The 25877-nt window shown below is 41.7% G+C and overlaps 1 protein-coding gene across 1 annotated transcript in view; it reads left to right on the top strand.

The window, feature by feature from the left end:
• LOC145413684 (uncharacterized) overlaps window positions 1–25877 on the top strand; it is a 106061-nt gene that overhangs the window by 7182 nt on the left and 73002 nt on the right. The window lies entirely within an intron of this gene.

Genomic DNA, 25877 nt, shown 5'->3' with positions numbered 1-25877 from the left:
CTGAAACCTCATAATTGCAAAACACAGTGGTATGTAATCCAAAATAGTTGCTATTTGTCATTTGTGGTGTATGTATGGCCGTGAGAAAAATAATTTGTTCGAATTTTCCTTGCCAATTCTCAAAATCATGAGCACTTACTTGGACTCACAATCACCACAGACAGGGTAATAATGCCCCTGGCAGACAGCCTTCTAACATTTGGTGCACCGGAAGCATGTCTTCCTGTCAGTCCGAACAGGGCACTCCCGGCACTGGACAGGTGGACTCTGATTCTTAGCACCCAGTGGTGTTCATTATTTTATCAAGTTCTTCATCATTCAAGAAATGGTGGGCCATGCTTTCACAGTTCACAAAGAAATATCTGTGTTCTAAGAAATATTCACTTCCTGCAAGGAAAAGCACTTTAGAAATCATACTCAAACTACTTGCTGGATATGACAAACTCTGTGTCACATATGTACGGGAGTACATACGATGGGTGTAAGATACCCAAGGGCGCCGATATGGAAATTTCCTTCGAAGAGAGCAGAGCAACACTACCTCTCCCTACTAGGGCAACACGTGGAAGGAGGGTATCTGGATGCCCAGACGTCTCAGACAATAACCCACTCGGTGATCACGTGAACTCGGGTACGCGTCGGGTGTGATACGCCCGCGTATGTATTCTAGGGTTAATCAAGACTGTTAGACATGGTCGTGGAATAACACTGAATGAAGTCTTTTTGTGTGTGCTGGGGAGGGAGGGGGGTTAAATCTCGGATCAGAGAGTGCTGTACGTTACTACCTACTGGTTGAACCCAAAAGACTGACAGAACTTCCTCCATCATGAAAAAGCCACTAGAACCATGAGTTGGTTCCCATCGTCTTAAATGACCTGGAATACAATAGTCAAGCCCCAAATCCTCCTACCACCAGACCTGTTCTGAGACCGCAATAGATTATATAAAACTGGCTGTTAATGTCACCTTGAGAGAGAGAGAGAGAGAGACTGGGTTACCTACTGGACTTATTACTTATCACAAGTAATCCATAAAGGCCACAACTGACTATGGATTTCGTAGGGATGAGAGCTGAAATGTTGTCCAGACAAGTGCAGGATAGAGGGCAGTCTAGTATATTCACATCCTCTCATAGTCTCATAGGTGTATACGTAGAGATTAATTTCAGTCCGATAACCTAATATAAACATCTGTTTATTAAAGGAATGATGTAAAGTAGTCCATTATAACGGTCAGGATATACAGTCGGAGTGACATCAACGATAACCCTTATTAAAAAGACCGTTCATATATTCTTCGTCATTTATATATTAACAGGAATTTTGTAAGGTCCGAATTTATTATATTGAACTTACAGCTCCAAAAGTGGAAGTTACTACAATACAGTACAGTATTTCGGCGTTGTGTCACATTTGTGATAAAGACAAGGTTTCATTAAATCCTCATATGTTATGAAAAAAAAATATTATTATGTTAACGTTGCGTAAAATTTAATATGTTTTTTATCTAATCACATGTTTATTATCAGCAACTGACTTTTTTTTTTTATCTTAGAGTCTGAGTCAAAAAAAATAATCCCTTTTGGAGTTACATTAGGGAAACATTTCTTTATTGAATCTGTCTGCTGACACTGTTTCTAGGTTATAGAGAAAATAGTTTTCGAATATGTTGCCTAGAGGATTTTCAGACGATCTTTTTTATCTCAACGCTCTTGAAGTTTGATCAGCTCATTCTGGGGGTCCCCGTAGGTAGGGGCACATGTAGACCTACAGTTCCTAGCGTTGATAGCACGGTCCACCATTAAGTCTTACATCCACAATAAAATCTATGTGTAACATTTTTGGTTAGAGACGGACATACTTATGTACGACTGCGATCACGTGGATAGAGGGACGGGAAGGATTCTCAATATCTGACAGAAACTTGGACAGTAATTAATCCCGCTACTAACTAATGCTTCCATTATAAAGGGAAAATTAATGTTGTCCGAAAGATTAAACAAAAAAAAATAGTGGATATTGGTAAGATGATCAGAAGTGCAGTCTTCTTGAATGATTATCAAAAACTGCTAATACTGGTGCATAAAATCTTATTACTTCTCTGGAGAAACAGTAAACTCGAGTTATAGCCCCCTCCAAATCCGTGACTTTGAGTTTCACCTTCCAAGGTCACTTACTGTGAAAGGTCAAGGTATCAATTAAAGACCCATATGGGATTTCCTATGTTGATAAGAGTAAATATTTCCTATCTATCTTTAACCAGTTTCCAGTTATAGCCCCCTGAATATCTGTGACCTTGATTTTGACCTTTCAAGGTCATTCAAGGTCAAAGGTTTAGAGCCAAATGAAAGCCCATATTACGAGTTCCTGTACGTTTATAATAGTAAATATATCTTTAACAGTTTTCAAGTCATAGCCCTCTGAAAATCCGTGACCTTCAATTTTGCCCTTTCACAGTCACTCAATTACCTCCCAAATTTAATCACTTTCACTAGCGACCAGTGACCACATATCCTGTAGGTTTCACGCAGTTTCTTTCAGCCGTTTTTCCAAATTGTTGCTAACAAACAAACAAAGAAACTAGACCAAAAACAATACTTCTTCAGAAGCCGCCCGGGTGAGGTACTTATACTCCTTATGTGGGTAATTTCCATGACCATGCTGTCACCTGGGTAGAATGTTGGCACCTGTTTCGGTTTGAGTATTGGTCATCAGTTCAATAAACTGTCTGACTGAGTAGACCTGTCAACTACAGGCAACTGCCTCTTCAGGGCTATGCCGTAGGTTCTCTACAAGCGGGGTAAGTGTCATCTATAGTTACACCCAACCACTGTTTTACTCACTCTGTAATCAATTCTGCAACAACCGTAGCCTTTTATCTAATATTCTCTCTATTGAACACCACTTCTCCTCAAAACCTCACCTTCTTATCCTCCCTGAAGCACAGCTGTCTGAGGTAAATGATAGCAAACCCTTTTCTGTATCCTCCTACTTTATCTATACTCACTTCGATGCCAAGGATGGCTGTTGTATTTATGCATGCAACAACATATCTTCCTCATGTTCCTGAACTTGAATCTTCTGATTTCTCTCCTCCCTGGTTTTCGCTATCCTGTCATTTTATGAATAAATATGTCTATGCTGTGTAGCTATTCCCTAATTCTACTGACTCTGAAAATTTATTTGACTATCTTACTTCTATGATGGAACACATCCTATCAGGCGCTTCTTTCATGAAATCTCTATTTCAGGTGATTTCAATATTCACCACCACTTTTGTTTCTCCTCTTCATTCTCTGAACCGCCAGATGAACAAGCCTACATCAGTTCTATCCTTACTGACGTAAAGCAGCTTGTGTAACACCCTTCACGTACCCCTGTCCACCTTGGAGAGAGCTCCAACATACCTGACCTCTTTCCTACAACTAATCCTTCTGCTTATTCTGGTAATCCCATCTCTACATTGGGCTCCTCCGATCACAACCTAATCAATTAATCTTTCCTATCGGTCCAGTAAGGCCTGTGGACCCTCCTAAAACTGGCAGCTGTGGCACTTTTGTCAGGACTCTTTGTTATAATAATACTAATCATAATAGATAGGAACATAAATGAATAGTCATAAGAATACATGATAGTCTAGCTAGGTGTGAGAATGGAAATGTTTGCAAATTTCTGTAAGGAATGCCAAGACTGCAATGTGTCACCGGAAATGCTACATACACACAGACACACAGGCTTCTAGAACCCTCACATACGTCCAGTACACATGACACAAGCTCCCCCATACAAGAAAGGAGGAATTAGGCAGGTAGAAGGAAGCAAGCGATAGGGGCGAAAGGCTGTCAAGAGAGAGAGTGAGAAGAGGGGTCTAGCGAGACAGGGAGGTAGCCAGCGGGACTCTGCTCCATTTCACTCATGTGTGAAAGACTTCAGTTAATCTTTTCAAGATAATAAAACTATAAATAATTCCATACTCATCTTTATGTCTCCTGTCATTGCATGACAAAGGGAACAGATTATCTGCTTACAATCCTACTCCCATATAACTGCAGCTTGTCCAAGAGTACAATATATGCATAACTGATCTACAAAACCCACTACAAGAAGCTACAAAGATACTACAAGATATGGTGGCAGCGGTGGGATATATCATCTAGTATCTTCGTAGCTCCTTGTAGTAGGTTTTGTAGATCAGTTATGCATACATTGTACTCTTGGACGAGCTGTAGTTATACGTGAGTAGGTTTGTAAAGAGATAATCTTTGTTCCCTCTGTCATGCAATGACAGGAGAGGTAAAGATGAGTATGGGACTATTTATAAATTTATTATCTTGGAAAGATTAAGCAAAGTCTCTCACACACGAGTGAAATGGAGTAGAGTCCCGTTAGCTACCTCTCTGTCTTGCTAGACCCCTCTTTTCACTCTTTCTCTTGACAACCTCTCGCCCCTGTCGTTCGCTTCCTTCTGCATGCCTAATTCCTCCTTTCTTGTATAGGAGAGCTTGTGTCACGTGTGCTGGACGTATGTGAGGGTTCTAAGAGCCTGTGTGTCTGTGTGTATGTAGCGTTTCTGGTGACACAGGGCAGTCTTGGCATTCCTTACATAAATTTGCCAACACATTTCCTTTCCCACACCTAGCTTGACTATCATATATTTCTTAAGACTACACATTTATGTTCCTATCAATTATGATTTGTATTATTATAATATAGAATCCTGACACTTTGGTTCTGCTGAATGAAAGGCCCTCTGTTAGTACTTCCTTGATTTTCCTGGACTGATTATTGCTTCCATGACTGACATTCACTGGAGTGTATGTCACACATTACAGAGGTTATTCTCTGAAGCATGGAAGCTTACAGTCCTTTCTCTTATCCTGTGGTTAGTGAAAAAATAAAAACTTAGTTCCATCACACTTGTTCAAATGCTGTCCACAACAAGTAGAAGGTCTACAAACGATACAGGACCCATTACACTCTTAAATCTCATCCGTTTTGTGCTTTTGCCCAGAACTGTGGTCTGTTCTCTACTCTGCCATGAGTAATCTCTTTCATACTAAATGCTCTGAACTCATTGACTCATATTCTTCCCTCATTTTCTTGGCCCCTGCCCAGAACCTTCCAAACAACTTTACTTCCTCCTCCATCCCTCGTCTTTTTCACTCTGATGGTTCAGTACCAATTTCTTCTACTGAAAAAGTAGGTGGGAGTGCCCATCATCTACTCACTCAATGTAGAATGATCCCATATGAGCTCTACACTTAGTGACAAGCCAAATGGCTTCCTGTACCCAGGAAACCATTTACTATGCTGGGTGGTAACCATATAACCGGGGTTTCTAGCAGGGTTAAGTGTCCCTCAGATTCCCCTATCCAAAATCAATCATGGCAGTTGTTTCAGAGAGCCTCGGAGGGCCCAATACCTGCCCAGTTCCCAACCAAACGGGCAGACTAGTGTGGCCATGTGGAATGTGAGGGGTGTGAATGAGGAAAGCAAGAGGATGGAAGTGGTGAATGTCTTCAAGAGTGCGAGATATGCCGTGATGGCATTGTGTGAAACGAAGATGAAAGGATGGAAAGTGGAGGAGTGGGAGGGTGTGAAACGTGTAAGATCAGGAATGAATGGGAGAGGAAGATGTAAGCAAGGAGTTGCTTTGTTGATGAATGAGGTGTGGCAGAGTGGAATGAGAGACTACATACGAGTATGTGTCAGCTCGAGGTGTATCTATGTCAAGTTCAAGTTTGAGAAGGTGAAAGTGGCAGTGATTGTAGCATATGCACAATGTGAGGACAGGAGTGAGAGAAAGAAAGACAGGTTTTGGGATGAGCTGGGTGAAGTAGTGGGAGAAATGCCCAGGAGCTATAAAATGATCGTGATGGGGGATGTGAACGGAAGAGTAGGCACTGATCCTGAGGATGACATAATGGGTTGTTATGGAGTACCAGGAGAAAATGCTAATGGGAATTGACTAAAGGATATGTGTCAGGAGAGGAGGTTGAGCATTTGTAATTCATATTTTAAACACAAAGATGCACATAAATATACATGGTATAGAGGAAACAGGGATCGTGTTGAAAGAAGCCTGATTGATTACGTGCTCGTAGAGAGGTCGATGTTGGGAATGGTTGCTGATACGAGGGCTGTGAGAGGATGATGTGGAGGTCTGTCAGATCATATGATTGTGGTATGCGAGATCAAGCTGAGAGGAGTGAGGTGGATCAGGAGAGAGAGGAGCAGTCAGGTAGAGAGACTGAAAGTTGAGAAGCTGAGGATCAAAGAATGGCAGATGATTACAGGACCAAAGTAGAGGACGAGTTAGAATCAGTGGACTGGAATGAAATGGATCTGGACAGCCTGTGGAATCCATATAGGGACTAATGCTAAAGTGGTGCGTGGTGTGGCAAGCGTATCAACAAAAAAGAAGGGTACGGCATGGTGGGATGAGGAGGTTAAGAGAGCAGTGGAGGAAAAGAGGAAGAAGTGGCTAAAGTGGTTACAGGATAGGGGTTCAGTTGAAATAAGAACTGAGTATATCGAGAGCAAGAAGCACGTAAAGAGACTAGTGAAGAGGAAAAAGAAGGAGGAAAATGATGATCTGTTAAGAATAATGAATGCAAACTACTCTGAAAATAGGAAGTTATTCTGGGAAGACGTGCGGAAATGTAGAACTGAAAGCGGAAAGAAATGTGATGGTGTGAAGGATGCAGGTGGTAGATTACTAACCCATGGAGATGAAGTAAGGACCAGATGGAAAGAATATTTTGAAAGCCCGATGAATGGGAATAGAGAGAGCAGAGCAGCTGTAAACATGATTCGTTTTGGGGGTGTGCAGAGAAGGAATGCAGTGCTAGGAGACGTGACACTCACACAGGTGAGAAGTGCTGTGAAACGGCTGAAAAATGGGAAAACATCTGGGGTTGATGAGGTGTATGCAGAGATGCTTAAGTGTAGTGGAGAGAGTGGAATGAAGTGCTTGTTGGAGATACGTAAGAAGGCATTGATGAGTGAAACTGTGCCTGCAGAGTGGACAAAGGCTGTGATTGTACCCCTGTACAAAAATAAATGTGAGCAAAGTGAGTGCAAGAATTATCATGACATAAGTTTATTGAGAGTGGTAGGGAAGGTATATGGAAGAATTGTTATAAAGAAAGTAAGAGAGATATCAGAAGTCCTAGTGAGTGATGAACAGGGTGGCTTTAGGAGTGGCAAAGGATGTGTGGATCAAGTATTTGCAGTGAAACAGATAGCAGAGAAGGCTTGTGAGAAGGACCATAAGGTGTTTAAGGCATTCATGGATCTCGGAAAAACATACGACATAGTAGACAGAGAGGGATTGTGGAAAGTTTTGCACATTTATGGTGTAGACTGTAAGCTGCTAAGTGCTGTCAAGAGTTTTTATGATGGTAGCAAAGCATGTGTAAGAGTTAATGGACAACTAAGTGAATGGTTCATGATCATTGTGGGCGTGCAACAAGGTTGTGTGATGTCCCCATGGTTGTTCAATATATATATGGATGAAGGTGATGAGAGAAGTAAAAACACGAGCAATGGAGAGAAGGATGGCATTGGTAATGAATGGTGATGGATGGAATCTCACATCTGCTGTATGCTGATGATGCAGTACTGCTTGCAAGTACCGGACAAGAACTCGGTAGGCTAGTGCAGAGTTTTGCTGATGTCTGTGAGCATCGTGCATTGAGAGTAAATGCAGAGAAGAGTAAAGTGATGGTTATTGAGAGAGAAGGTGACTCCCAGTGTGATGTCACAGTGAATGGAGAGAGACTGGAATTGGTGAGAGAGTTCAAATACTTGGGTACAGTGATAGAAAAGAGAGGAAAATGTGCAAAAGAAGTTGAAAGTAGAATGACACAAGGAGAAAAGTAGCTGGTGCAATGAAGGCCTTGATAAGAAATAAAGGCTTGAGTGTTGCAGCTGCACGAGGCTTACATGAGGGAGTGTTAGTTCCAACTTTAACCCGCAGCGTCCCGTCGACGTATTTCCACGTCCTCACGTTTTGTCACTGCCAATCCCGTTGACGTACTTCAACGTCCTGCAATTGCAAGGTTCATAATTTCCACAATTTTCAAAATTCGCGCGAGATTTTCGATTCGCCCACATACCCAAGCCTCCCCTACCTGCCGCCAGGCGGGCAGCGTCCCAGACCCAGCGGGACCCGCGCTTGCCCTTGTCTCGGTCACTCACCTGTTAGCAGTGACCCAGGTCAGACATAGCGCGGAAAGGTCTCTCAGATGACGAAATTGCATCCGCCCTGGAAGCCTTCACTGGAGATAGTGATTCTCCACTTGACGATGATGTGGTGGATCACGATTACGTCCAGCCAGAGGAAGAAATAACAAGCAGTGATGAAGAGGTCCCTTCGCCCCGGAAAAAGCGGTATGTGACATACCGTAAGGCAAGGGAAGGCCAGCCTGCTCCCCAACCACGTGCACAGCTATCTCTCCATCCCGAATCTGATGAGGATGATGAGGATGACGGCGGCTTAGGACGTGATATCGCCTCGTGGTTGGGTAAAGAAAAAATATCACCCCGAGGATCAGAAGGTGGGGCGAGAAGACATATCAGGTATGGTGCAAGTCTTTTGTCTGGGGAAGTGGAAAGTGGTGTGGTGGGAGTGCTGGGTGAAAGGGAAAGTGGTGTGGCGGAAGCGCGGGGTGAAAGGGAAAGTGGTGTGGCGGGAGTGCGGGGTGAAGGGGAAAGTGGTGTGAGGGAGGCAGCACGAGCACGTGGAGAGGAGGTGGAGCCACTCCCCAGCACGTCTTTTGCCCCACAATATTCCCAAACTTCCTCCCCACAGCCCCAGGATGTGGGGAAAGGAAGGAAAGGGAAGGGAAAGGGTAAAGGAAAAGGGAGAGGGAAGAGAAGTGCGAGTGACGAGAGGCGCCGCTCTCCACCTCCCCAACCTCCCCCACCACCCTCACCTCTCCACCCTGACGAAGGGGACGATGGGGACGTGGCTGGAGACGGTGGTGTCTCGTGGAACTGGGAAGATGGGAGTAATTTTACTCCCATCATTCACCCTTTCACTGAGGAGTGGCGGTCTGGTTGCACGGCTCAAGGTGTGCATGCGGGTTCGTCTAGGGTGGATTTTTTCCACTTGTTCTTTGGGGAGGCGTTTGTGGGGCGCATAGTGGAACAGACCAATATATTTTCACGAACACAGCGCCGTGAAAGTGAACATTTGGGAACCACGAGCAGGCATTCCCAACAATATGACTGTCCCGTTACAATTTCAGAGATGTTCTTATTTTTTGCCCTGGTTCTCTTGATGGGTGTGGTAAGGAAAAACCAAATTCCTGCCTACTGGACAACTGACCCAATGATCCTCACACCTTTCTTTGGAAAGGTGATGAGTCGTAACAGATTTCAGCATATTCTCGGCCGCCTCCACTTTTTTGATGCAGAAGATCCAGCCAATGCAAATAACACAGATAAAATGAGGAGAATTAGGCTGGTATTTGATCATTTACGGGAAATGTTCCGCTCCTCATTTTATCCTTACAGAGACCTCGTCATAGACGAGAGTCTTGTGTTGTGGAGAGGCAATATTTCCTTTCGGCAGTACATACCCAGCAAGAGACACCGTTTCGGGTTCAAGATCTTTGTTATGTGTGACTGTAAGACTGGTTATGTGCAAGACATAGTCTTGTACACGGGCCCACAGACAGATATAACAGAAGATCGTAGTATAGGACTCTCTGGGGCCGTGGTGAAGACAATGATAGAGGAGTACCTTCATCGTGGTCATGTGTTGTACCTGGACAACTGGTACACTAGCCCTGTTCTCGCTAGGTTCCTCCACCAACACGACACCGGAGTCTGTGGTACAGTCAAGAGAAACCGTTCCCATATGGTCAAGATAGGGAGGAAACTTGACAAGAACGAGGTGGTTTTTTTCCAGGCCAATAACATCCTTGCCACCCTGTGGAACCACAACAGGGAAGTTTGCCTCCTATCAACTGTTCACAGCCCCCTGATGCACCGCACAGACTCCGTGGATCACCGTAGCGAGAGGAGGCGCAACGTCTGGAAACCCGAGTCTGTACTGGACTATAATCTGAACATGAGGCAAGTGGATCAGTCAGACTCGATGATTTCCAGTGTTGACTGTGCCAGGACCACGATGAAGTGGTACAAGAAACTCTTTTTCCACTTGCTCGACATCACGGTCCTGATCGCACACTACCTGCACGCCATGACCACCGGAGTATCCGAGACCTTTGAGGGGTTTGTGAGGGAGCTGGCACGTGAAATAATCGCCAAGCATGCCCAGGACAGACCCACACACCGCACCCGCACCCCCATGGCTGCCCAGACTCCCCTACGCCTCGCAGGACGCCACTATCCTAGCACAATCCCTTCCGACCCAAACCGTCGTAAACCCCAGCGCCGCTGCCATGTATGCAAACACTCGACAGTCAGACCATCCACTCAGAGAAAAGACACAAGGTACGAGTGTGTCGAGTGCAATGTTGCGTTGTGCCTTCAGCCATGTTTCAAAGAGTACCATAACTTCCTACACTACTGAAACTGTGTGGCATGGCGATATGACGCTCATTATAATGGTAAGGCCAGTCAGTAGGTGCTAAGTCATATATAAAGTTGAAACGGGTGTAATGTTTTCAGGAAAGTAATGTATAAGTTGAGAAATAGTGTAAGTTGAAAGAAGTGATATCAAAACTACACCCACTGTGTAAATCTGCGAAAATATGACGCTCAGTATAACACTCTGGTCAGTAAATATGTGATAGCAAGAATATAAAGTGGAAACGGGTGTAATGTTAGCATGAATAAAACGTATAAGTTGAAAAATAGTGTAAGTTGTAATAATTGATGTCACGAGTACACCCACTGTGTAAATCTGCGAAAATATTACGCTCAGTAGAACATTCTGGTCAGTAAGTATGTGATAGGAATTATATAAAGTGGAAAAGGTTGTAATGTTAGTAGTAAGGTAATTTATAAGTTGAATACTAGTGTAAGATGAAACAAAAGATATCGCGATAACACTCATTGTGTAAGTACGCGATAATATGACGCTCAGTAGAATTGTAAGGTCTGAAATTATGTGATATCAATTATATCAAGTGTAAACATGTGCAATGTTAGTGGAGAATTATTATATAAGTACAAAAATAGGTTGTAAGTTGAAATAGTAGTCACAGCGACTTCACCGTCTGTGTTATTATGCGCTATTATTACGCTAAATATTTACACAAGGCCTGAAACTATCTCAAAACAGTTCTCTAAAGTTGAAAAGTGTATAATGTTATTAGGAAAGTATTATGTAAGTAGAAAAAACACAATACGAGTTGAAACAACAGTCACAGCGAGTTCACTCACTACGTAAATAAGCGCTAACATTACGCTAAATGTTATCGAAAGGCCTGTGAATACGTAAAAAAAGTTCAATAAAATGTAAAATGTTATAATGTTATTGTAGATGTATTATGTAAGTAGAAAAAATGATATGTATCATGATTCAGGAATGTTAACGATTCATCGTGACCAGTCTGCCCGATTTTGCTCATTTCGCACGATGGTACAATGCTTATTTCAGCTCTATTTTTGTATAAAATCCAATTTACTCTTTTATCACATGTTTTTATGTTTGTAATAAATACATATCTACTTACTTTCATTGGTTTCCCAGACTTATAATACCATAGAAAACGTTAGAGGCTCAGACCACCTACAGAGAACACAGTACCAGGTGTGACCAAGGTATACCTGTTTAGGGCACTTATGGACCCCGGGGAACAATTTCTTCGTGACTGACCATTGTTTCTGACCAAAAGCGAAAGTTTTAGCAAAAAAAATTTGGGTCCAAAAATGGTCGGGATTGGGGGATACCAGTGGTGAAAAAGTGGTCGGGACGGGGCGGGTTAAAATATGGGTGTGAGACTATGGTGTGGCATGAAAATGAAAAGTCAAGAGTGAGAGCAGTGCTGAGGAATGTATGTGGAGTACAGAGTGGATAGGATACGAAATAATATGATTCGTGAAAGGTGTGGAGTGAGGAAGTCGGTGGACACTAGAATCGAAGAGAGTGTCCTCAGGTGGTATGGTCATGTGGAAAGAATGGATAACAATAGAGTGGTGAAAAAGGTATACCTGAGTGAATTTGAAGCAGGGAGGAGGCGAGGTAGGCCAAGGAGAGGGTGGAGAGATATGGTGGATGAATGTTTGAAGAAGAGAGGTTTGGAAGTCGGCGAGGCTAGGGAACTGACAAGAGAACGAGCTGGCTGGATGAATGTTGTGAGGAGAAGTGCATGATCAAGGATTTTGGCACCCCTTGTGAGCATGGCAGCGTCCGGATTGACTCAACTGGATACGTTTGTGTGAAGCTGCAGAATGTGGTGAATGTCCGGTAGAGCCAGGATTCTGGGGGCTTGAATGATGAGTGAATGGAAGCGTGGCCTATTGCACTGAGCAAGTTTGTGCTGTCTGGTCATTGCTACTCCTCACCCTGCCCTTGGGTGGGAAACGAGGTCCGGATGATAATGATGGTGATGATGAAAATGTTGAGCTCTTTGCTCAGACTACTCCTCTGATTCACCTTAGACAACTCTAGTGCTGTTCGTCCATCACAGCCCCCCACTTCCTCATGACTAACGTTAATATTTATGCAACTGATGTACTGTTCGCCTTCACTGGCCTCAATGCCTATAAGGAATCTGGGTCTGATGGGGTTCCTCCATTTCTCCTCCAAAATTGTGCTTCTGTGCTTACATCTTGCCCAGGTAAACTCTTTAATCTTTATTTTTTGACTTGTACTATTCCTTCTTGGTAGGAGTTTCCTTTCATTCAGCCTGCCCCAAAGCAGGGTGACCATTCCCAGCCCTCTAACTAATGTGTAGGTGCTTTAAATAATCCTGTCTTTCTGAAGTTTCAGAAACTATTCTTAACAAACAAAATATTTTAAAATCCTTTCCTATCACAGCCTTGGATTGATCAGCAGTATAAGTTCTGCCGATCTTTTCACCTTTTTTTCAGACTTTTAGTCATCCAAACTTAGGGAATTTGACGAAAATTTTACCAGTGCAGTTGTCATCTTAAATGCGTTCAGTCGAGTCAGGCATAACCCTTTAATTTTTAAAATTTTCCTCTTGTGATTTGTATCCATTTATTTGTGTTGTCATGTTTAGCTTCCTCTCTGGTCGTTCTATAAGTGCTGTTGTAGACGGCCACTGTTCTTCTCCTAGAGCTATCTATAGTGGTGTTCCTCACGGTTCTCTCATAGTACTGTCTTTTCTTTCTGTTCATCAATGACCTTCTAAACTGTACATCAAACCCAAACCACTGATATGCTGATGGCTCCACCTTTCACCTTTCAGTTCGATTTTCATGGCGTCCATCTGAGCAGTCACTCCAGCAAATATGGGATGAGGCTATGGCACACCTAATGTACCTGGCCTGGTTCATATCTCTGATTGGGATATGGGTAGCCTGGTTATTTTAATGCGTCAAAAACTCAGTTCTTACATCTTTTGATCTATCAGAATCTTCCACAGGAGTACCTCCTAATTTTAACAATATTCAGTTCAATCCTGGATTATCTTTGAACAAACTTGGGGCTTCATTCTCTTGGGAATTTTCTTGGAAAGGTCATTTTACCTCTCTTGTAAAATTTGTCTCCAGGAGACTTACTAGGCTGTCTCCTTGCCTTCTTCACCTCCTAACGGTTGTTGGCTTTACACAGGAATTTTATTCGCTTCTATGTAGAGTAGGACTATCTTGTGTAGAGGTTCCCCTCCTATAGCTCTTCTCAGCAAGGAGGAGTCAAAAACTTTTCTCCTCAGTAACTCTCCTTCTCCTGCTGGCTCCCTTCAACCCTTGTCTCTTCGCTGCACTGTTGCATTTTTATGTCTTTTCTATTGCTACTTCAGTTGTCACTACTCTAAACTGTCTGCTTGCATCCCTCCACCACTACATAGGGAGAGTAGCACCCGTTTTGGGGCAAGATGTAATTTCTTTCTTATCCAGTTCTCTGATGCAAGAATTAACCCTTACTCTCAGTCCTTCACTTAAGCAACAGACCAACTTCCTTTCTCTGTATGTATTGCTACTGCCTATGACCTCCAGTCTTCATAAAGTGCCCAGGCATCTCGGAATGAACAGATGTTGAATCTGGCTGTTGTCTATATTTTTTCTCGGTCTTTGATTCCTTCTTCATTGCATTAAAAAAAAAAAAAAGTGAATTCAAGTTGGTAACTGGGGAGAGCTGGGTGATGTCCCGATCTAAGCTCGGGTAGGTGAACACGATTATTTCTATTCAAGGATTTCTCCCGTGGATGGATGCCAGGGGCAGGGCTTGTAACATAGTTCTCTGATCGAGGTGTTGTATTTCCCTGCGTGTGAAATCAATATGTAGGTGTATATTTATTGCTAATATGTGAATGTCTAGTGGTACGATTTTGTTGTAGATCATTTGGTAATGGTTGTGTGGTGATTGTTTTATGTGCCAAAGTTTCCTGTGTGACTTTATCACGTAATGACAGGGAAGTTCTGTGCGGATATACAGTAGGCTCCTGCATGGAACTGTGTGCCTTTCATATCAAGATATTCTCGAACAGGAAGGTTTTGGTTTCTGAGTGTGAGCTGTGGGAGTGGTTATGACATTGCCGGTGATGATGCGTACAATAGTTCTGTATGGTTTGCACGGGCTTTTTTTGTGGTGTGTATTAGATAGGATAAAGGCCCATGCAGGGGCGGCATAGGGCTTCATTGATCTGATATACAGCTTGAAAAGTATATATATATATATATATATATATATATATATATATATATATATATATATATATATATATATATATATATATATATATATAAAGTTTGTCCTCGCAATTGCTCTGAGTATATTGAGTCTGTGGATCCATCGCCTCTTGATATGTTGTATGTGATCCTTTAAGGGTTAAGCAGCAACAAGTGCAGTAGATTGTAAGGTGGCTGAGTGGTACATGTTGGACAAAACCTCTGTCTGTTTGAAACTCTTAGGGCACATTTTCTTTTCTGAGAGTCTCGGTGACAGTATACGGACAAGTCCACAGAGCTTCCATCGTAGAACTCATGGCATGAACACATCTACTGTTTTCTTTATGTAGACTGTGAATCCAGTTGTAATTTCCTTGGGGTTGTCATGTTGACGGTCATAGTGTTCTTTCTGACGAGCTTGTGCTTTGGCGATAATGGAAAACATCTTTGAGCGGATGTCCTTTCATATGGAGTTGTCTTTCCCCATAAAGAGAGTTTGGTTCTGTCTTGATAGTGTACTGGGAAGATTTCAGTTATAAGGAAGTTTATCCACTGTTGATATAACCAGTCTCTTGACTCATACCATCCATCCTTCAACTGACCAGCATAGAGAAACCCATGCAGTAGTCCTTGATATTTCTAATGCTTTTGACAGAGTGTGGCACTGTAACCTACTGTCGTAACTATCCAAACACCCTTGCTATGGCCTATCATCTTTTGTTTCACTGATTTCCTCATATTTCAGCGATTGAAAGGAGTAAAATTAGATGATGTATACTCCAACATCCACTCAGTTAATGCTGGTGTGCCACAACGATCAGTCCTGGTACATCCACGCACCAAAGTTTCTGTACCCCCTCGGTGGAAGGTAAGTGGAAGTCAGGGTTAGAGAGAGGGCAGGCGAACGGACAACCGTGAGTGGTAGGTTGGAACTGAGCTACGAGGCGAATAGTGAGATACCTAATGAAAGTGGATTCGAAACATTTCCATGCTATTCACCTGCAAAACATTATGCGTTCGTAACATACATAGCATATTCAGTATTATAATATAGACTACTATGTTATCATGGTATCCTGTGAACCTAACCCATCTGTTTCGAATCCTCATGATACAAATAAAGCACCGAGCCATTTGTATATCAGCTGCACCTGGTCATTATCACTGCAGTGATAATGTTTATGAATGTTATTCCTGGATTGTCTATAGGTCTACTATAGAATGATTGTGAATTTAATGATGATTCCCACAATAGCTGTGGGATGGTTATATACAGTATGTTGCAGTTATTTTATATGGACGAAGAATCCTCATAGTGATGGGCAGCGGAGAGCATTCGCCAATAATTTACTATAACCAGATGAAATTAGATGCAAACAACACAAAATATGAGACAACGAAGATATAGCTGTGATATCCTGCTCCGCCTTGTTATCCAGGCCTTAACTGTTACTTCACCTAATATGTGCATTATTTTCCTTCAGTCTCTGCCTCTTTTATTACCTTTACTTCTCGGTATCCTAGTACGGCAAGCCGTCATATTCCTTAGGGGGTTTCTAGTCGTCCGGTCCTATAACGCCTGCTGTATTACATTATTCCTCGCATCATCACTCCCACACAAACAACATTAGCACAAGACTGCTGAATCTGTTATTACCATTATTGGCGCTGCCACTTCTAACCGCCCTTTTTCCATTGTGTCTAATTTCCCTCACAATACTACTACTGCTACTCCACCATAAATCTGTATAATAATACATGACTGTCCTTATGGCTGTGTATCTATCTATCTATCTATCTATAGCCCGACGCCCTAATCCCGCAAAGGGTGGCCGCAGACAAAACGCCTCCAAGTCGCTCTGTCACCCACCATTTGACTACCCTCCCCCCAACTCACCCCCTCCTCCCTCATATACCTCTCAACTCCATCCCTCCACCTCATCCTTGGTCTACCTCTCCCTCTCCCTCCTCCCACCTCACCCACATACACTCTCTTAGTCAGTCTTTCATTCTCCATTCTCTCCACATGTCCAAACCACCTCAGTGTATTTCTCCTAATCTTCTCAACCACATCCACATCCACCCCACAGCGTTCCTTCACTTCTTCATTCGTCAACCTGTCCCTCCACGTCACTCCACATGCTTCTCTCAAGTAACTCATTTCCACAGCTCTCACTCTTGACTTGTTCCCCTCTTGTAAGGTCCATGCCTCGCTTCCATACGTCAGGGTAGGGATCACAATACTATCATGCAGTGACTTCTTAACTTCCATACTCACCTCCCTATTTCTCATCACTGCTCTCAGTGTACCAACAACCTTCCTTCCCTGCTGTACCCTTTCACGCACTTCATCCCCCAAAGTTCCATCCTTACTCATCACACTACCCAAGTACTTGAATGCACTCACATTCTCCATATCCTCACCATCCAACCTCACTGCACACTCTGTGACTTCATTCCTCTCAAACACCATAACTTTACTTTTGTTTACATTAACTTTCAGATTCCTCCTCCTACACACTGTCCCAAATTCATTCACCAAACCTTGCAACTCCCATTCATCTTCACTCAACAGAACTGTATCATCAGCAAACAGCAACACCGGAAGCTTCCAAATCTCACCCTCATTCATTAGAGCCACCCCCACATCCACTGCCCTACCCTGCACCTCCTTTACAACCCCATCCATGTATATATTAAACAGCCATGGAGACATCACACAACCCTGTTTCAGTCCCACCTTGAGATCAAAGAACTCACTCAGCTCACCATCCATTCGCACCGTAGCCCTAGCTCCCTCGTACATACTCTTCACAGCACTCAACAATTTCCCCTCCACTCCATATATTCTTAATACCTTCCACATACCTTGCCTATCTATTCTGTCATAAGCTTTCTCCAAGTCCATGAAGGCAGCATACACTTTCCTTCCCTTCTCTAGATACTTCTCCACTAAACATCTTAGAACAAATATCTGATCTACAAACCCTTTTCCCTTCCTAAATCCCCCTTGTTCTTCTCCAACTAGCTCCTCTGTCATATGCCTAACCCTATCAATGAGTATTCTACCATATATTTTACCAGTCACACTAAGTAGGCAAATACCCCTATGGTTACCACATACTTCTCTCTCTCCTTTTCCTTTGTATAAAGGAACAATTATACCTGATTTCCAGTCCTCTGGAACCCTTCCCTCTTCCCAAGCCAATCTACACAACTTCCATATCCACTCCACAACAATCTCACCCCCATACCTAAGCATTTCACCACACACTCCATCAATTCCTAGGGCCTTTCCCAACTTAATATTCTTCATCGCTTCCACGACCTCCGCCCTACTGATCTCTTCCTCCCTCCTCTCATCTCTTCTTCTCCCAGCCATTCCCCAACCACTTATACTCGCACTGTTCTCACTCTCCACATTCAACAAATCCTCAAAGTGCTCCTTCCATCTCTTCAGTTTCTCTCTCTTCTCCACCAACAATCTGCTAACCATATTGTATCTGCTAACCATATTGTCCCTGTCCCACCGTCGACAACTCGTCACTTACCCCGCACCGCTACTCCAGTTGCACCCCCCTCTCTTCCACCCACCATGGACTCGACTCCTCCTCCACTCCGATACCACATTACCCCTAACCTCATCCTTGGGCCAACAAGCCTGTTGTTCACCCTTTACTGGTGAATATGCGTGGTATGCATTAATAATAATAATAATAAAATAAGGAATTTGGGAGCCGAATGCTAATCGCCAGCCAGAATATGCTTTTTACCAAGTCCAAAATTTAGGCCATCTTTTGATACCATGAAGGTTTTATGTTGATAGTTCAAGCCGTTCATGAGCTATAATGGTGCAAAAGGCAGGCGATAAAAACTAGTTGACCTTTGGCAGTTACTTTCGTGACCTTGACCCTGACTACGAGTGGCCGTTTTCGAAGTCGTCCAAGATTTTGGCCATATTTTGATACGCTGAAGGTTTCATGTTGATAGCTGAAGCCGTTGATGAGATATAATAGGAACACACACACACACACACACACACACACACACACACACACACACACACACACACACATTTTCGAAGTCGTCCAAGATTTTGGCCATATTTTGGTACGCTGAAGGTTTCATGTTGATAGCTCAAGCCGTTGATGAGATATAATAGGAACACACACACACACACACACACACACACACACACACACACACACACACACACACACACACACAGAAGCAGGCAAAAACATTATCGCTCTGCCTTCTAAAGGTGGGGAATAATAAAATAGTACTAATAACAACAAGAACATAGATGTGTACTGTAGTGTTCCTAATATTACACTTAAAAACTGTAGACCCAAACGTGCCTATATTACGGAGCACTGATATATTAACCACAGAACCGACCACAGACCGTTCTTATCATTACCCCTGGACCTTCCCTATAACACTTCACCATGGTAATACATCCCATTGTAGTCCTTTGTGGGGCCACTACACGTTAGGGAAAAAATAACAGTGCACAACATGCCTACGACCCACTAATATACGCATGTGACGTTTCAAAGACATCCATCAAAAAGCCTAGGAGAAGTTAGCGGACAAACAAACGAACGACTGGATATAGACAAACTGAGACCGAAAGTCTCGCATCGGTATATAACAACCTGATAAAACTGTTACCATCCTGCTTTGCAAATGTCATCATTGTTATAATAATAATAATAATGATAATAATAGAAAAAACAACAATAGTAGTAGTAGTAGTAGTAGTAGTAGTATTCACATTTTAATATGCATGATACAGAGGAGGGCAAACACCATAATCTCCCTGATAAAACACGTGAAAACAGCTGTGACATATGAAAACAACCAGTGCCATAATAAGCTGTAATGTTAGAGTTATAGTAATACTACATTAATGTTTGACAGCAGCTTAACCTTCTGTCATGGGAAACATTCTGCATTGTGCCGACACATGCTATTACAGTGTTTGTCCTCCTCTGTGCCGTGCCTAATAACATGTGATGATGATGATGATAATTCATATAACTATGACGACACCTGCAAAGCAGGATGATAAGAGTTTTGCCAGGTCGTCACATACTGATGCGAGACATTCGGCCTCAGTCTATGTCCAGTCGTATGTTTGTTTATCCGCTAACTTGATAAATGTTTTTGAAACGTCACATGCGTGTATTAGTGGGTCGTAGGCATGTTGTGCACTGTTATTTTTTCCCTAACGTGTAGTGACCCCACAAAGGACTACAATGGGATGTATTACCATGGTGAAGTGTTATAGGGAAGGTCCAGGGGTAATGATAAGAACGGTGTGTGGTCGGTTCTGTGGTTAATATATCAGTGCTCCGTAATATAGGCACGTTTGGGTCTACAGTTTTTAAGTGTAATATTAGGAACACTATAGTACACATCTATGTTCTTGTTGTTATTAGTATTATTTTATTATTCCCCACCTTTAGAAGGCGGAGCGATAATGTTTTTGTCTGCTTCTGTGTGTGTGTGTGTGTGTGTGTGTGTGTGTGTGTGTGTGTGTGTGTGTGTGTGTGTGTGTGTGTGTGCGTGCGTGCGTGCGTGCGTGTGTGTGTGTGTGTGTGTGTGTGTGTGTGTGTGTGTGTGTGTGTGTGTGTGTGTGTGTGTGTGTGTGTGTGTGTGTGTGTGTTCTTACCTAATTGTTCTTACCTAATTGTATCTTTACAGGAATGAGTCAAGCTCGTACTGTCCCGTGTCTTAAACCATATTTATCGTACATATCCTTAAATTTGTGAATTGTTTTGGCACACACTATTTCATTCGGTAGTGCATTCCATTGATCAATTGCTCTGTTTGGGAAACTGAATTTCCTTACGTCTTTATCACCTCTCTTCTTATGCAATTTTTTGCAATGTCCTCTTGCTGATGCTTCTCCATATGTTAAGTAATCATTTATGTCTATTTTCTCCTTTCCTGATATGCATTTATATAGCATTATCATGTCACCTCTTTTCCTTCTCTCCTGTAGTGTTGGTAGATTCAGTTTATTTAGTCTTTCTTCGTAGCTTAGGTCCCTTAAGCTTGGTATCCATCTTGTAGCGGCCCTTTGAACTTTTTCAATCTTGTCTATGTGCTTTTTGAGATGTGGACTCCAGACTACTGATGCATATTCCAGGTTTGGTCTAATGAATGATGTTATTATCCTTCTTAGCATGTCTTCATTTATGTATCTGAATGCTATTCTCATATTTGCAAGCAGTGTATACATGTCCCGTACCTTCTTGCTGATGCGGTCAGCCGGAGATAGTCTGTTATTGATAATCACACCTAGGTCTTTCTCTCTTTCTGATGTGTATAGGGTTTTATTTCCTAACTTATAATCCCAATCAGGTCTTTTTCCACTTTTACCAAACTTGATTACATGACACTTGTCCACATTGAATTCCATTTGCCATGTACTACTCCATTCATGAAGTTTATTTAATTCTTCTTGTAGCTCTTTACAAGAGTCTGTGTTAGTAATTCTCCTTTGTATTTTTGCATCATCTGCAAACATATTCAGATAGCTCTCATTTCCAGTGTTACTGTTTATATCATTTATATACACTAAAAACATGATTGGTGCCAGCACTGAATCCTGTGGTACTCCACTAGTCACTTCTTTCCATGATGAGTAGTTTCCTCTTAGTACTGTCCTCATGTCTCTTTTTATGAGAAAGACTTGCATCCAACAAAACAATTTGCCTCGAATTCCTCCTTGATGATACAGTTTCTATAAAAGTCTTTGGTGTGGTACTGTGTCAAAAGCTTTCTTGAAATCTAAATAGATACTGTCCACCCATCCTTCCCTTTCCTGTATTGTGTTTGTTACTCTGTCATAGTAGCTCAACAGATTAGTAACACATGCTTTTCCTTTTCTGAAACCAAACTGTCTTTCTGTTATCATACTGTGTTCTTCTAGATGATTTACCCAAGCTTTTCTGATAAGTTTTTCTAATACCTTGCATACAACACTGGTCAATGATACTGGTCGGTAGTTGAGTGGATTTTGTCTATTTCCTTTCTTGAATAAGGGGACAATATTTGCTTTTTTCCAAATATCAGGTAGTTTTCCTTGACTCAAGGATTTCTTGAAAATTAAAAATAATGGTTTACATAACTCCTTTGCACATTCTCGTAATACCCAACATGAAATTTCATCGGGACCACTTGCTTTTCCTCTGTCTAATCTACTTAACTCCTCCTGTATTACTTTTTCTGCTATTTGTATGTCTGGTAGTATGTGTGGACATGCATATTCCACATAGTCCCTCTCAAAATTTTTTTCTTCTGTAAAAACTAATTGGAAATTCTTATTTAGTGCTTCACAAATATCTTTCTCTTGTGTATAAGTGATTCCCTCGTCCGTAATGGATTGTATTATATCTTTTACTTTAGTTTTGCTTCTGATATAGCTGTAAAACAGCTTTGGTTGATCACTACTTTTATTTATTATATCCTCCTCAAACTGTTTTTGGGCTTCCCTCCTTATTCTTGTATAGTCGTTTCTTGCCTGTTTGTAATTATTATACGCCCTTTCACTATTGTGTCTTCTTTATCTATTCCACAGCAAATCTCTTCTTTCTTTTGATTTTTGACATTCTGTATTGAACCATTTCTGTATTTTCTTATCTGCTTCTTTGTGCTGTGGGATGTACTTCTGGACTCCTATTTCATAAAATTCACAAAAAATTTTATATACAGCATTTAAATCTTGTCCTCTAAGCTCATTTTCCCAATCAACTTCTAAGAAATACGTCTTTAGGTCTTGATAATTTCCCTTTTTATAGTTTAGGCTCTTTTTGTGACTATCATTGCTGTTTACTATGTCATATGGTATCCTGAAGTTATACTTTAGTACTGCATGATCGTTTTTGCCGAGTGGAGGGTGATATATTAAACTGTCAATATCATTTTCTTGCCTTGTAAATATTAGATCTGGCACTGAAGGTACATCAAGTCCTCTTTTTCTGGTGGTTTCCCTCACATGTTGCGTTAAGAAAAACTCTTGTACGAGATCCAGGAGCTTTTGGTCCCAACAGCTTTCTTGGCTATTTATATCTAGAGTATTCCAATTTATATTTGTATTGAAGTCCCCAGTTAGTATAATTCTTTCCGATTTCTCTTCCATTTTATGTAGCAATGATCTTACACTCTGAATTGTACTCTCTGCCAGGTCCTCATATTCGTCTCTTTCCCATGTGTTTGATCTGGGTGGCATGTACAAATTGGCTACAATTACTTTACCTTCAGATGTGTCGATCTCTACTGCAATCAGTTCTACTTGTGATGGTATATCTAGTTTTATTTCCTTGACTTTTAGATTTTTCTTAGTTAATATTATAATTCCTCCTCCTTTTTTTAAATATCTGTCTCTTCTCCATATACTGTATTCCTCTAAGTTTAGTATGTCATTTGATATCCTTGGTATTAATTTTGTTTCAGTTAGGCGTATTATTTGTGGTTCATTTTCTCTGACATAATCATTCATCTCTAGTAATTTAGATATCATTCCATCCACATTTGAGTACATCAACTTTATCATCTTGTTTATATACTTGTCATGACATGGTTCTACTACCTTCCTCCTTTTTCTTCCATCCTGTTTGTGTACCACTTTCGTACCTGCAATCCTATTACTTTGTAAAAAAATTTCTTCTTCTCCTCTTCTGATCTTCCCTCATTTTTTGTTTTTGCTTCCTCCCTTTTCTCTTTCAGTAATTCCAGTTCCTCTTGTGTTAGGCATCTTTTATCCATACATTTTTGAACTCCTCTTTTTCCTTAAGATTCTTTGCATTTTTTAGTATCTCTTCCACAGTGTTTACACTCTGGAAAGTCACCTTTAGAGGTCTTGTCTTGCTTTTCTCGTATTTCCCTAACCTTTTGTGTTCATCTATGTCTTTACTACAGATTTCCTCTGATACTTCCTTCAGTAAGCTCATTACATTTGCCATCTCCTTTTTGTCTCTTGTGATCTTGTTTTTAACTTCATCCTTTTCTATACCGGTGATTACTATTGATTTGTTTATCTCTACTGTGTGTGTGTGTGTGTGTGTGTGTGTGTGTGTGTGTGTGTGTGTGTGTGTGTGTGTGTGTGTGTGTGTGTGTGTGTGTGTGTGTGTGTGTGTGTGTGTGTGTGTGTGTGTGTGTGTTCCTATTATATCTCATCAACGGCTTCAGCTATCAACATGAAACCTTCAGCGTACCAAAATATGGCCAAAATCTTGGACGAGTTCGAAAATGGCCACTCGGAGTCAGGGTCAAGGTCACCAAAGTAACTGCCAAAGGTCAACTAGTTTTTATCGCCTGCCTTTAGCACCATTATAGCTCATGAACGGCTTGAACTATCAACATAAAACCTTCATGGTATCAAAAGATGGCCTAAATTTTGGACTTGGTGAAAAGCATATTCTGGCTGGCGATTAGCATTCGGCTCCCAAATTCCTTATTTTATTATTATTATTAATGCATACCACGCTTATTCACCGGTAAAGGGTGAACAACAGGCTTGTTGGCCCAAGGATGAGGTTAGGGGTAATGTGGTGTCGGAGTGGAGGAGGAGTCGAGTCCATGGTGGGTGGAAGAGAGGGGGGTGCAACTGGGGTAGCGGTGCGGGGTAAGTGACGAGTTGTCGACGGTGGGACAGGGACAATATGGTTAGCAGATACACAGCCATAAGGACAGTCATGTATTATTATACAGATTTATGGTGGAGTAGCAGTAGTAGTACTGTGAGGGAAATTAGACACAATGGAAAAAGGGCGGTTAGAAGTGGCAGCGCCAATAATGGTAATAACAGATTCAGCAGTCTTGTGCTAATGTTGTTTGTGTGGGAGTGATGATGCGAGGAATAATGTAATACAGCAGGCGTTATAGGACCGGACGACTAGAAACCCCCTAAGGAATATGACGGCTTGCCATACTAGGATACCGAGAAGTAAAAGTAATAAAAGAGGCAGAGACTGAAGGAAAATAATGCACATATTAGGTGAAGTAACAGTTAAGGCCTGGATAACAAAGCGGAGCAGGATATCACAGCTATATCTTCGTTGTCTCATATTTTGTGTTGTTTGCATCTAATTTCATCTGGTTATAGTAAATTATTGGCGAATGCTCTCCGCTGCCCATCACTATGAGGATTCTTCGTCCATATAAAATAACTGCAACATACTGTATATAACCATCCCCACAGCTACTGTGGGAATCATCATTAAAGTCACAATCATTCTATAGTAGACCTATAGACAATCCAGGAATAACATTCAGAAACATTATCACTGCAGTGATAATGACCAGGTGCAGCTGATATACAAATGGCTCGGTGCTTTATTTGTATCATGAGGATTCGAAACAGATGGGTCAGGTTCACAGGATACCATGATAACATTGTAGTCTATATTATAATACTGAATATGCTATGTATGTTACGAACGCTTAATGTTTTGCAGGTGAATAGCATGGAAATGTTTCGAATCCACTTTCATTAGGTATCTCACTATTCGCCTCGTAGCTCAGTTCCAAACAACCACTCACGGTTGTCCGTTCGCCTGCCCTCTCTCTAACCCTGACTTCCACTTCCCTGCACCGAGGGGGTACAGAAACTTTGGTGCGTGGGTGTACCTGCCTAATTCATGTTAATTATTTCATATCTATCAGACAAAATCCCATTTACTTCTTTGCAGGTGACTCAGCACTTTACAGTTTCTTAACACTTGAACACCCGTTCACTAAGTTTAATATCTCTAACTGGCAACTCAGTACATCAGCTACAATAAATCAAGACTTATATAAAATAACTGAATGGGGACAAAATGTCTAATTTAATGCTAGAAAAAACAAATATATACTGTCTGCTAAATGACAGATATTGCCTGACTCCTATATTACCTTCAATGTTACTATTATTCCTGTCTCCAAAAATACTGAAATTCTCGGTTAACAATACCCTCAACTGGACCTTTCATGTTAGATCACTTGCTAAAACCTCATCAGAGAAACTTGGATTACTGTATAGAATCTGCAGCCACTTCACTGACGAGCAGTAGGCTGTAATTTACAAGAATCATGTACGCTCTCAGC

The sequence above is a fragment of the Coenobita brevimanus genome, chromosome 97, assembly GCF_032717465.1.
Source record: "Coenobita brevimanus isolate Jiangsu-jjx chromosome 97, ASM3271746v2, whole genome shotgun sequence".
Taxonomy (NCBI): Eukaryota; Metazoa; Arthropoda; class Malacostraca; order Decapoda; family Coenobitidae; genus Coenobita; species Coenobita brevimanus.
This window is presented reverse-complemented; position numbering and strand designations above follow the sequence as displayed.